The 12,887-nt window shown below is 41.2% G+C and overlaps 1 protein-coding gene across 6 annotated transcripts in view; it reads left to right on the forward strand.

Moving 5' to 3' along the window:
* The window catches only part of PALS1 (protein associated with LIN7 1, MAGUK p55 family member), a 76,460-nt gene that overhangs the window by 13,579 nt on the left and 49,994 nt on the right, over positions 1 to 12,887 (forward strand). For 4 of the 6 annotated variants that reach the window (XM_020799761.3, XM_072986120.2, XM_078390344.1 and 1 more), the window contains exon 2: positions 9,184 to 9,268. The exons of the other annotated variants lie outside the window; for them this stretch is intronic. The gene's annotated coding sequence lies outside the window, so the exon portion shown is untranslated. The remainder of the gene's footprint in view (positions 1 to 9,183; positions 9,269 to 12,887) is intronic. 6 annotated transcript variants of the gene reach the window in all.

Genomic DNA, 12,887 nt, shown 5'->3' on the forward strand with positions numbered 1-12,887 from the left:
CCAGCCTTGCCCAATAATTCTCGATTCCTTTCAGCCTGTGACGCCAGATTTGGTGGACAAGGCGCTTGATCGCTGTCGGGCCTCCACCTCTTCTCTCGACCCTTGCCCGGCCTGGCTAATCAAAGCAGCCAGGCCTGTAACAACAGAATGGGCCACTGCAATAATTAATGGGTCTCTCCAGGAGGGCAAGGTTCCCCTTGCCCTCAAGGAGATACTCCTTAGGCCCATTAGGAAGAAACCAAACTTGGCGACGGATGACATTGGAAACAATAAGCCCGTCGCCAACGTTTCTTTCCTTAGCAAAGTGGTTGAGAGGGTGGTGGCAGATCAGCTCCTGGCGCTTCTGGGCGAAACCAATACTCTGGACCCATTCCAGTCGGGCTTCAGGCCGTGCTATGGTACAGAAACAGCACTGGTCGCACTGATGGATGACCTGTTGAGGGAGGCCGATGGGGGCAATATCTCCTTGTTGGTCCTCCTTGACATCTCAGCGGCCTTTGATACCATTGACCACGGTATCCTCCTGGGGAGGCTCTCTGAGTTAGGAATAGGTGGCCTAGCACTTGCTTGGCTCCGTTCCTTCTTGGAGGACCGGCCCCAGAGAGTACAGCTTGGAGAGAGGGTTTCAACCCCGTGGAGCCTCAGTTGTGGGGTTCCACAGGGGTTGATCATCTCTCCAATGCTGTTTAACATCTACATGAGGCCGCTGGGGGGGTCATCAGGGGGTGTGGAGCCTCGTGTCCCCAGTATGCTGATGACACGCAGCTCTACATCTCCTTTTCATCTACCTCAGTGGATGCCGTTCTGTCCCTCCAGCGCTGCCTGGAGACTGTACTGGAATGGATGCAGTCAAATGGGTTGAGGCTGAACCCGGACAAGACGGAGGTCTTGAGGGTGGGTGGTCCTTCTGTCAGCGGTATAGGTAACTCCCTTTCTTTCGGAGGAACGACCCTTGCCGCAAAGAATGAGGTTCGCAGCTTGGGGGTACATCTGGACTCGGCGCTTACCATGGAAACACAGGTGGCGTCCGTGGTCCGCTCCACCTATTTTCATCTATGGCGGATTGCCCAGCTGCGTCCATATCTTAATCGGGGGGCCCTCACTACTCTAGTACATGTGCTCATAATCTCGAGATTAGACCATTGTAACGCACTCTACGTGGGGCTGCCTTTGAGGCTGATGCAGAAATTTCAGATGGTCCAGAATGCAGCAGCTAAGCTACTTAGTGGGGTGAGAAAACACCCCCACTCTGGCTGCTTTGCACTGGTTGCCCATCCATTTCCGCGTCAACTTCAAAGTGCTAATGATCACTTATAAAGTCCTAAACGGTTTGGGACCACAGCAGCATTCCCAGAAATTTTCAGAATGTAACGTTTCTCAGGATTTGAATCCAACAGTGGCATCTTCAAAAATGACATGACATCCATATCAATTTGATAGGAAGTCAAAATTAGTATTCCATATGCAAGTAAAATCAGTAGTATTATTGATATTCTAATATTAAAAATAATAGTGTAAAAATCGTCTGTATCAATACCATATACATTTCATATGCACATCTGTATTTCTCTAGTGAACTGAAGAATGTGACATCCCATAAAAGGAACAGTGGGGTTTGAGGGTTGTGAAATAGATATTATGTCATCACTCTCTATGAAAGTTCTGGAAAGTGTTAAACAAATGGAATGAAACTACTTTGATGACTAACAGAAGGCACTCCTGTCTAAAGTAGGCGTATTTGACATCAGCTGACGGTACCTTTCTTGTAAAATTCTAAAATGCCCAGCAATGCTCCAAGTTACAAATTCCACTTCATTCCTTTGTTGAATTTTAGTTTTTTGTAGCAAAAAGTTGTTCAGAATTCCTATTTTGTTCTCAAAATTGCCCATGACAAAAAGTTCTCTTAAGATTGTATTTATGGTAGGTCTGTAGCTAAATTTTAAAAAAATATATTTAATGCATTTATGGGCTAATTATGATCAGATAGGTGGGACTTAAAGAGACAAATCTTGTAGGTAATTGTATTTTCAGTACAGTGGTGCCTCGCATTATGACATTAATTCGTTCCAGCGAAATCGCTGTAGAACGAAAACGTTGTAATGCGAAAATAAAAAGCCAAATGAAACGCATTGAAACCCCTTCAATGCATTCCAATGGGCTGGAAACTCACCGTCCAGCGAAGATCCTCCATAGGGCAGCTATTTTCGGTGCCTGTGCAAAAGCGATTGCAAAAAGATCGTCGTAATGCAGTTTCTTCGTAATGCGGGGCAATCGTAAAGCGGGGCAAGACTGTATATAATTTAACCTTTTACAGTTTAGTGCTCATCAGTGGTTCTTGTTTGATATGTTGAAAAGTGACTAATTCTGTTTGTCATGACTTGTTAAACTCACACAATGCAAATTTGCAGTCCTTTTCTTTTGTAGAATAGTTCCCTTTGCTATGCTCTGTTCCAGATGTGTCCACCTTGGTAAGCAAAGGAACCTTTGAGCCATTAAATAGTTGGGTGCTTAAACTTACTGTGTCTGATTGATTTCCTAGGATTTCAGTAAGTCGTATTTTATAACTTTTTTTCTTGGATGGAAAGAACAATAAAGATCTTATGCTGAATCTAGCCTTACTTAATTAGTTCTAAGAATATACGACAAAATAATTAGATCAGATCAACAGTCAAAACAAACTACTGGATTCTGTTTACTGAGTATTTATTTTGGGGACTATTACAACCAAACACATGTATTTTTGTGTATTTAGTCTAAATTGTCAAAAATTCAAGAAATAATCACCCACCAAATATTTAGGCTAAGCAAGTCTACTAATCCTGCCTGTTTATACTTCCGAAAACTTCACTGATTTAGGAATAGCATTGTGATAGTCCGAACTGTATGAAGTCTTTCGTCTCTGCTGGAGGGAAGGTGGAGTACCACAGGACATGAAGGATGCAAACATCGTCACATTGTTCAAGAACAAAGGAGACAGCAGTGACTGCAATAACTACAATGGCATCTCTCTCCTTAGTGTTGTAGGGAAGCTGCTTGCTCGTGTTGTGCTGAAGAGGCTCCAGGTGCTTGCAGACAGAGTCTATCCAGAATCACAGTATGGATTTCTGTAGTTTTTGATGGCTCTACATCAGATCCCTTTGACATCTGAAGCGGAGTGAAACAGGGCTGTGTCCTCGCACCAAACCTTTTTGGGATCTTTTTTGCTCTCACGCTGAAGCATGCCTTTGGAACTGCAACAGAAGGTGTCTATCTCCGGACTAAATCAGATGGAAAGCTCTTTAATCTCTCTAGATCAGTGGTGTCGAACTGTGGCCCTCCAGATGTTCTTGGACTTCAACTCCCAGAAGCCTTCACCACCACCTCTGCTGGCCAGGATTTCTGGGAGTTGAAGGCCAAGAACATCTGGAGGGCCACAGTTCGACACCACTGCTCTAGATTGAGAGCAAAGACCAAAGTACAACTGAAATGCACACGGGACTTCCTCTTCGTAGATGATGCAGCCATTGTTGCCCACTCTGCTGAAGACCTCCAATAACTCATGAATCGTTTTAGCAAGGCCTGCCAATACTTTGTACTAACAGTCAGCCTGAAGAAAGCACAAGTCATGGACTCACCTCTCTCTATTACCATCTCCACACAAGAATTGGAAATTGTTCATGACTTTGTGTACCTTGGCTCAACCATCTCTGACACCCTCTCTCTAGATGTCGAGCTGGATAAACGCATTGGCAAAGCAGCTACCATGTTCTCAAGACTCACAAAGAGAGTATGGCTCAGTAAGAAGCTGACGACATGTACCAAGATCCAGGTCTATAGAGCCTGTGTCCTGAGCACCCTCCTGTACTGCATTGAGTCCTGGACCCTTTGTGCACGGCAGGAAAGAAAGCTGAACACTTTCCATATGCGTTGCCTCCGACGGATTTTTGGTATCACCTGGCAGGACAAAGTTCCAAATAGAGAAGTCCTAGAACGAGCTGGAATTGTTAGCATATGTACATTACTGAAACAGCGACGTCTACATTGGTTTGGGCACGTTGTGAGAATCGCTGATGGTCAGATTCTAAGGGATCTCCTATATGGAGAACTAGTGCAGGGAAATTGCCCCAGAGGGAGACCACAGCTGTGATACAAGGACATCTGCAAGCGGGATCTGAAGGCTTTAGGAATGGACCTCAACAAATGGGAAACCCTGACATCTGAGTGTTCAGGCTGGAGGCAGGTGTTGCATCACAGCCTCTCCCAATTTGAAGAGACCCTTGCCCAGCAGGCCGAGGCAAAGAGAAAGTCCCAAAACCAGCAAAATCAGGGAGCTGGGCAGGGGACAGATTGGATTTGTCTTCAGTGTGGAAGGGATTGTCACTTTTGAATTGGCCTCCTCAGCCGCACTAGACACTGTTCCAAGTCCTCTATACAGAGCACGTTACCATAGTCTTTCGAGACTGAAGGATGCCTAACCTAACCTGTGGTAGTCTATTATTCAGACATCACAATGATAAAATTGTTGTGGATTCATATGTGTTACAATATGTACAATTTCTTTAAAGCAAAGTAAAAGCAAAGTGTGTTGCTTATATACCATCCCATAGTGCTTAAAGTACTCCCTTGATGCTTTAATTGTTTTATGCTGACAGATCAGAAATTTTGAAACCTTTTCTTCAGTAAATTAAAGTAGTGGGCAGAGTGAAACTGATTTCTCTCTAGAAGGTTTCCAGCCTTTTGCACACATTAAATTCTGATCCAGAAAATTGGGGGACCCTTTGGAGTATATTTAGAGGAACTCCAGGAAATCATAGGAGGAAACTCATATTGCTGTCTGTTCTACTGATTGAAGCCTTATATCATTTGAGCAAAGTATGTATTATCGATTGTATAGGGGAGGGGTCTGTAATATTGATTTTCAGGTTTTTTGAGAATCAACATTAGTGCATATTCTGCAGTGTGTATTGGTAGAATAACTCACCTGTTTTTCACCAAACTGTTTTTACTTTGAGTGATGCTGAGAAAACTTGTTGGGAGTACAACTACCTGACCCCCTCATTGGCAGCGTTGTGTAGGGCTGATGCGCATTTTAAGAGCAGTTTAGATCTTACCACTCTTCTGTTTTGCTACTGATTTTACTTTGATTTCATACACTATAGTGTTTTTATACTTTACTCATTATGTGTTGACTTTATGTGTTATGCTTAGTAATTTCTTCATTTGTATTTGTATTTTTAATATGTTGTATACCACCTTGATATTGAGTAAGTACAATACATGTGTGAATGAATAAAATTGTGGATACTTGGAACTAGAGTATAGTGTCCTCAAATGAGGATTTTTCATCTGAAACTGTTATTGCCCACATATTTACAGAAGGCTGCAGTTTGGAACTCCATTTTTGTAAGCATAATTATATACCTTTATTTATTTATAGAGAAGGATGGTAACTAGTTTTTCAGAACACTGCGGAATCAATTCCCCAAGCATCTCTATTAAAACAAAAACATAGCACTTTGGTAGCCTGGTTGAGAGATACTGCTGTGTGAAAGAGGCTTACCTATTTTTATTTTATTTTATTTTTCTGATAAAAGCTGTGGTGCCGTTGCTAACAGTTTTGTCAGAATAAAAGAAGTGGCATGTATTGACTGATTGCAATGTACAGTGGATGTAAAAAGTTTACACACCCCTGTTAAAATGTCAGGTGTCTGTGATGTAAAAAAAATGAGACAAAGATAAATCATTTCAGAACTTTCTGCACCTTTAATGAGACCTATGAATTGTACAACTCAGTTGAATAACGAACGAAAATCTTTTAGGTGGAGGGAAGTAAAAATAAAAACTGAAATAATATGGTTGCATCTGTGTACACACCCTTAAATTAATACTTTGTCACAGTACCTTTGGATTGTATTACAGCACTCAGCCTTTTGGGGTATGAGTCTATCAGTATCACAAATGTTGACTTGGCAAGATTTGCCCACTCTTCTTTGCAAAAACGCTCCAAATCTGTCAGATTGCAAGGGTGTCTCCCGTGCACAACCCTCTTCAGATCACTCCACAGATATTCAATCGGATTCAGGTCTGGGCTCTGGCTGGGCCATTCCAAAACGTTAATCTTCTTCTGCTGAAGCCATTCCTTTGTTGATTTGGATGTATGTTTGAGTCATTGTCAGGCTAAAAGATGTTCCTCCTCATGTTCAGCTTTCTAGCAGAAGCCTGAAGGTTTTGTGCCAATATTGACTGGTATTTGGAACTGTTCATAATTCCCTCTACTTTGACTAAGGTCCCTGTCCCAGCTGAAGAAAAACAGCCCCAAAGCTGATGCTGCCACCACCATGCTTCACTGTGGGTATGATGTTCTTTTGATAATGTGCAGTGTTGTTTTTGCGCCGAACGTATCTTTTGGAATTAGGGCTGAAAAGTTCAACCTTGGTTTCATCAGACCGTAACACTTTTTCCCACATGCTTTTGGGAGACTTCAGATGTGTTTTTGCAAAATTTAGCTGGGCTCGGATGTTTTTATTCATAAGAAAAGGATTCCGTCTTGCCACTCTACCTCATGGCCCAGACATGTGAAGAATATGGGAGATTGTTGTCACATGTATCACACAGCCAGTACTTGCCAGATATTCCTGCAGCTCCTTTAATGTTGCTGTAGGCCTCTTGACAACCTGCCTGACCAATTTTCTTCTACGTAGTCTTTTCATCAATTTTGCAGGGACGTCCAGTTCTTGGTAATGTCACTGTTGTGGCATATTTTCTCCATTTGATGATGACTGTCTTCACTGTGTTCCATGGTATATCTAATGCCTTGTAAATTCTTTTGTACCCTTTTCCTGACTGATACCTTTTAACAATGAGATCCCTCTGATGCTTTGGAAGCTCTCCGCAGACCATAGCTTCTGCTGAAGGATGTGATTAAGAAAATGCCAGGAAAGCACAGCTGATGTTTATTTGGGATTCCTCAGAGGCACTTTAAATGATGGCAGGGGTGTACTGACTCCTACTTAACATGAGTTTGAATGTGATTGTTTACTGCTGAACACAGCTACATTCCCAGTTATAAAAGCGTGTGCACACAGATGCAACCATATTATTTCAGTTTTTTATTTTTACTTCCCTCCACCTAAAAGATTTCAATTTGTTGTTCAACTGAGTTTTAGGTCTCATTAAAGGTGGAAAAAGTTCTGAAATGATTTATCTTTTTCTCATTTTTTTTATATCACAGACACTTGACATTTTAACAGAGGTGTGTAAATTTTTTATATCCACTGTAAGTGCAAAGTCTCCTTTTTAATATAATATGCTTGGATATGTGTATTCTTTTTAAAAGAATATGGGATCTGTTTAATAGCTGTTTAATAGCCCGTTCTGGATTAATCGTCGCTATGCAAAAACATCGCTAAACGGAACGTAAAACGCCATAGGAATGCATTAAACTTCATTTAATGCGTTCCTATGGCTCCAGAACTCACCGTTCAGCGATGTTCCTCCATAGCGCCGCCATTTTCGCGCCCTCGGTAAACGAGGGTAGGACGCGAAAACACTTACAGCGGCCATTTTGGGCACCCGGCGGCCATTTTGGAACCGCCGATCAGCTGTTTAAAAAAACATCGCAATGCGGAGATCGGTAAGGCAATGCGATGTTTTGCCTATACAGAACATCGCAATGCGATCGCATTAGCGATCTAAAAAATTAGATCGCTATGCGAATTCATCGTTAAACGGTGCGCTCGTTATGCGAGGCACCACTGTACTGGAAAACTGGCCTTATGTAAATTACAATTGTAAATGTCTTCATTATTGTTGTAATAATTTCAGTCAAGATTTTATGAATTAAGGAGTTATACTGAGTTAGCTAAAATTCTACTGGAAAAACAGTGTTCCGAGCAGAAAGCCTTATTTGCATTTGCATGGGTTGTGCTATCTTACTCCGTACCTTTCTTCAGTGCTTCTCCCACCATATTCCATCACTCTAGAAGATTCCCTGAAATGGTTTTTTTGGAGGTCATCAGGAGCCAAAAGAGAAAGGATGATGGGAATATCCCAGGAAGTGTAACACAGTTCTTTGGATCTAAGGAACAATGGGACTGTCCATATAAGTGAAATCTAAAAACTACATATTCTAAAAATGACATTGAAACCATCTTTCTCCCCATGCTATAGAAACTAGTGCTTGGTCTCATCCAGGCTGGGTTATTTAGTCCAGTGGTTCTTAACGTGGGCGATAATGCCCCCCAGGGGGCAATTTCATTTTTCAGGGGGGCGGTAGAACGAAAAGGGGCGCCGTGGGGGCGCTGGAGCAAAAGGGGGCGGTAGGGGGGCGCTGGAGCAAGCCAAACCTGTGAAGATGGCTGCAGCCTTTTTACAGTGTGCATGAATATATATTTTCCTCCAATTTTAATTTAGTTTCAGACTTTTTGTCTTGAAATTTTTAGTTCCTGCATTTGTTTTTATGCCCTTTTTATATTTCTTTTTGCGTCTTAAAATTCACTTGCAACTAAATCATTAAATGTTACTTTTTGGGGGGCATTTCTTTTTCTTGGAATTTAATTTTGTTTTCAGGGGTCATTGGATTTAAGTGTCATAAATAAATAAATAAATAAATAAATAAATAAATAAATAAATAAATAAATAAATAAATAAATAAATAAATAAATAAATAAATAAGATATCATCACCGTGGGGAGGGGGGGCGATGATAACTTCCTCAATGGCTCAAGGGGGCGTTTCTTTCAAAAAGGTTAAGAACCACTGATTTAGTCCATTGGTTGTAGGAAGAAAAATTTTGGAGTTTGGAATTTTTTGTCCTTACTCCCTTCTGTTTGAATAGGCTCAATAGAAAATGAAATTTGGGTATGTTTGTTTGGGATGAAGGCGGTGTGAGTAACAATTAACAGTCTACTCTGTATGATTTACTAATGTAGATATATGCAGGATTAATACAAATGAAGCTGAGAATTTTTATTTGTATTCGTACTGTATAAATTCTGTTTTCACCTGTTATTCACAGTTTAAGTGGTCTGAAATGACTGACATAACTAGAACAGATAGTTTACGTGCTGTCCTTTAGAGGTTTTGGCATCATTACTACTACTTACTTGGAAGCTTTCGCCATCTGCCATCTGAGCCTGATATAGCTAGTAGAAAGATGTTGCAGAGGTTTGTACATGAGTAATCATTACATTTACTGTTAAACAGGCTTTAAAGATTCGTCACTGTTACCTGATACTGCAGGAGAAGAATCTGAGAAGACAAGAGAAAATACTGGGTGTGATTTCATGATGTAAGTTTTTTTCTTTGCATGAGTTGCATGTTAGCTGGCAAAGCTGTTGCTATGGAAACAAACATTCAGCTCCAGAGAGTGCCAATGGAATGCTAATCTGGTATAAATGAAAAGTTCCAGCTGCTTCCCGAAGGTGGGGAGGCATGAAAGAAAAGGCTTAAGAAGTGAAACCACATTCCATTATTTTAGTATCTACTCAGTCCTGGCACCATTATTTTTTATCAGGAGCAAGTACTGAAATCGCTATAAATAAAATTATTCATAAAAGACATGTACACTAATTAAAAGACTTCTATTAGTATGTTTGGATCTCGCTGCTCTTAATATTTCTAGTGATGTGTTATCAACTGGCTAGTGAGAATAAGTTAGGAAGAGAGTCCTTAACAGCTAATGCTAAGAAACTAACTGGTCTCAGTACTCTGTTGGTATAAAGAAAAACAAATTCTATACTTCCCTCTTCATCGTTATTGTTTTTGGAGTGATTTTGGAGTCATTTTGCTCTGGTTTCATCTCTCTGCTTAGCGTTGTAGGGAAGCTGCTTGCCCGTGTTGTGCTGAAGAGAATCCAGGTGCTTGCAGACAGAGTCTATCCAGAATCACAGTGTGGATTTCGAGTTAATAGATTCACCACTCACATGGTATTATCCCTCAGACAGTTGCAGGAGAAATGCAGGGAACAACAGCCACTCTTTGTGGCCTTTATAGATCTTACAAAGGCCTTTGATTTGGTTAGCAGGCACGGCCTTTTTAAAATCTTTCCTAAGATTGGATGTCCACCTCAACATCATCAGGTCCTTTCATGAGGAAATGAAGGGCAGTGTAGTTTTTGAAGGCTCAACATCAGATCCCTTTGACATCCGAAGCAGAGTGAAACAGAGCTGTGTCCTTGCGCTGACCCTGTTTGGGATCTTTTTTGCTGTCATGCTGAGGCACGCCTTTGGATTTGCAACAGAAGGTGTCTGTCTCCAGACTAGATCAGATGGAAAGCTCTTTAATGTCTCTAGATTGAGAGCAAAGACTGAGAGCGAAGACCAAAGTCCAGCTGAAATGCACATGGGACTTCCTCTTCACCGATGATGCAGCTGTTGTTGCCCACTCTGCTGAAGACCTCCAACAACTCATGAATCGCTTTAGCAAGTCCTGCCAAGACTTTGAATTAACAATCATCCTGAAGAAAACACAAATCATGAGCCAGGGCCTAGACTCACCTCCCTCTATTACCATCTTCATGCAAGAACTGGAGGGTTTTCATGACTTTGTGTATCTTGGCTCAACGATCTCTGACACTCTCTTCCTAGATGTCGAGCTGGATAAATGCATTGGCAAAGCAGATACCACGTTCTCTAGATTCAAAAAGAGAGTATGGATTAATAAGAACCTGAAGGCATATACCAAGATCCAGGTCTATAGAGCTTGTCTTCTGAGCACACTCCTGTACTGCAGTGAGTCCTGGACCCTCGAATTTTTAGCATGTATACTTTATTTATTTTATTAATTTAATTTATATGCCGCCCACACAACCTGAAGGTCTCTGGGCAGCTTACAACATTTAAAATACAATAAAAAGGCAGAATAATTAAAATCCAGTTAAAATATATACTCTAAAAATTGCCATCAGACCAACAGCTGATATTATTTTGATTAAAAGCCTTCTGGAACAGCGATGTCTACGTTGGCTTGGGCATGTCATGAGAATGGCTGATGGTCAGATTCCAAAAGCTCTCCTGTATGAAGAATTAGTGCAGGGAAAGCGCCCCAGAGGGAGACCATAGCTGCGATACAAGGATATCTGCAAGCAGGATCTGAAGGCCTTAGGAGTGGACCTCAACAGATGGGAAACCTTGACATCTGAGCATTCAGGCTGGAGGCAGGCGGGGCATCATGGCCTGTCCCATTTTGAAGTGACACTTGTTCAGCAAGCTGAGGCAAAGAGGCAATCCCAAAACCAGCAAAATCAGGGGGCTGGACAGGGGGCAGACTATGTTTGTCTTCAGTATGGAAGGGATTGTCACTTTTGAATTGGCCTTCTCAGACACACTGGATGCTGTTCCAAGTCCTCCATACAGAGCATGTTACCATAGTCTCTTGAGACTGAGGGATGCCTGGTCTTTGCTGTGGTTTATTACAAAGTATTTCATTTTACGTTTAATGCTTGGGAATCTTCAGTAATGACTTTTTCTTTCTGCAACAAATTATATCATATGTACAGTGGTGCCTCGCATAGCGACGATAATCGGTGCAGCAAAAATCGCTGCAAAGCAATTTCGTCATGCGATTTTAAAAAGCCCATAAGAATGCATTGAAACCCCTTCAGTGCGTTCCTATGGGCTTCAGACTCACCTTTAAATGAAAATCCTCCATAGGGCAGCTATTTTCGCTGCCCGGTAAGTGATAAATCCATCCCAGAAAACAGCAGGCGGCCATTTTTTTTAACCTGGCAGCCATTTTGGAACTGCCGGTCAGCTGTTAAAAAATCATTGCTTTGCGATGATCGGTAAGCAAAACAGGGTACTGATCATTGCAAAGTGATTTTTGCCCATTTAAAACATCACAATGCGATGCTTTTGCGATCGCAAAATCTTCATCGCTATGCGATTTCATAGTTAAACGGGGCACCCATTAAGCGAGGCACCACTGTATTAACTGCATAAGCAAAATTCCTTTTCTTCAAAGTCTGAATTAATTCACTTAAGATTTATAACATGCAAATCACAGAGGGGGGGGAGACGAGTCAGGTGAAAAAGAAGTACACTCTCTTTGAATTCTGTGGTTTCACGTATCAGGATATAATAAAAGTCATCTGGTCCTTAGCTGGTCTGAAAATTAGGTAAATACAACCTCATATTACACCATGTCATGATTTATTTTTGCATGTGGAAGAATTTGCATTGTAGGCAAATTTATATATTTTATTTTATTTTATTTACTCACTCACTCACTCTTTATCCTGCCTATCTAGCAAAATCTCTACTCTGGGTGATGTAACAAAAAAAACATAAATTATAAAATCAACTATAGAAGACTAAAACTATCCTTATAAGACAAGAAAGTTAGCAAAATCAAGGTTACACAGAATACCATATGCCTCTCCTTCTTTTTCCTCTGTTTCTATTAATTAGTAACAACCTCCTTTAAACCTTCCCTTAAAAGCTGTTTTTAGTAGCTTTTTTAAGATGCAAAGGGAGGGTCCCTGACATAACTGCTGTGGTAGAGCATTCCATAAAGAGGGCACAGTGGCTGAGAATTAACACTTTTCAGGCCTCTCAAGGTGTCAACAATTGTAGGCATGAAGTCTGTGAGGGCCAGGATAGACAGGCTGCCAGCTTGGCAGAGGATGTTCAGACAAGTAAACAAGGTCTCAAACCATTTAGAATTTTAAATGTTAGAATAGAGCCCCATGTGGAGTGCATTACAGTAGTCAATGTTTGAGACATAACACTACGTGGAGCAATATTGTTAGGGACTTGTCACTGCGATATTACTTGGCTTGTTCTTGTTCTCTAGCACTTGCCAGGGCTATTACAAACTTTAGCTTGGAAATAACTACGTGGACTACAAAGGTAGAATATATGCATCAGTACAAAAGCTTGTTTTTTATAATGTCAAACCATCATTTGGTG

The sequence above is a fragment of the Pogona vitticeps genome, chromosome 1 (genome assembly GCF_051106095.1).
Source record: "Pogona vitticeps strain Pit_001003342236 chromosome 1, PviZW2.1, whole genome shotgun sequence".
Taxonomy (NCBI): Eukaryota; Metazoa; Chordata; class Lepidosauria; order Squamata; family Agamidae; genus Pogona; species Pogona vitticeps.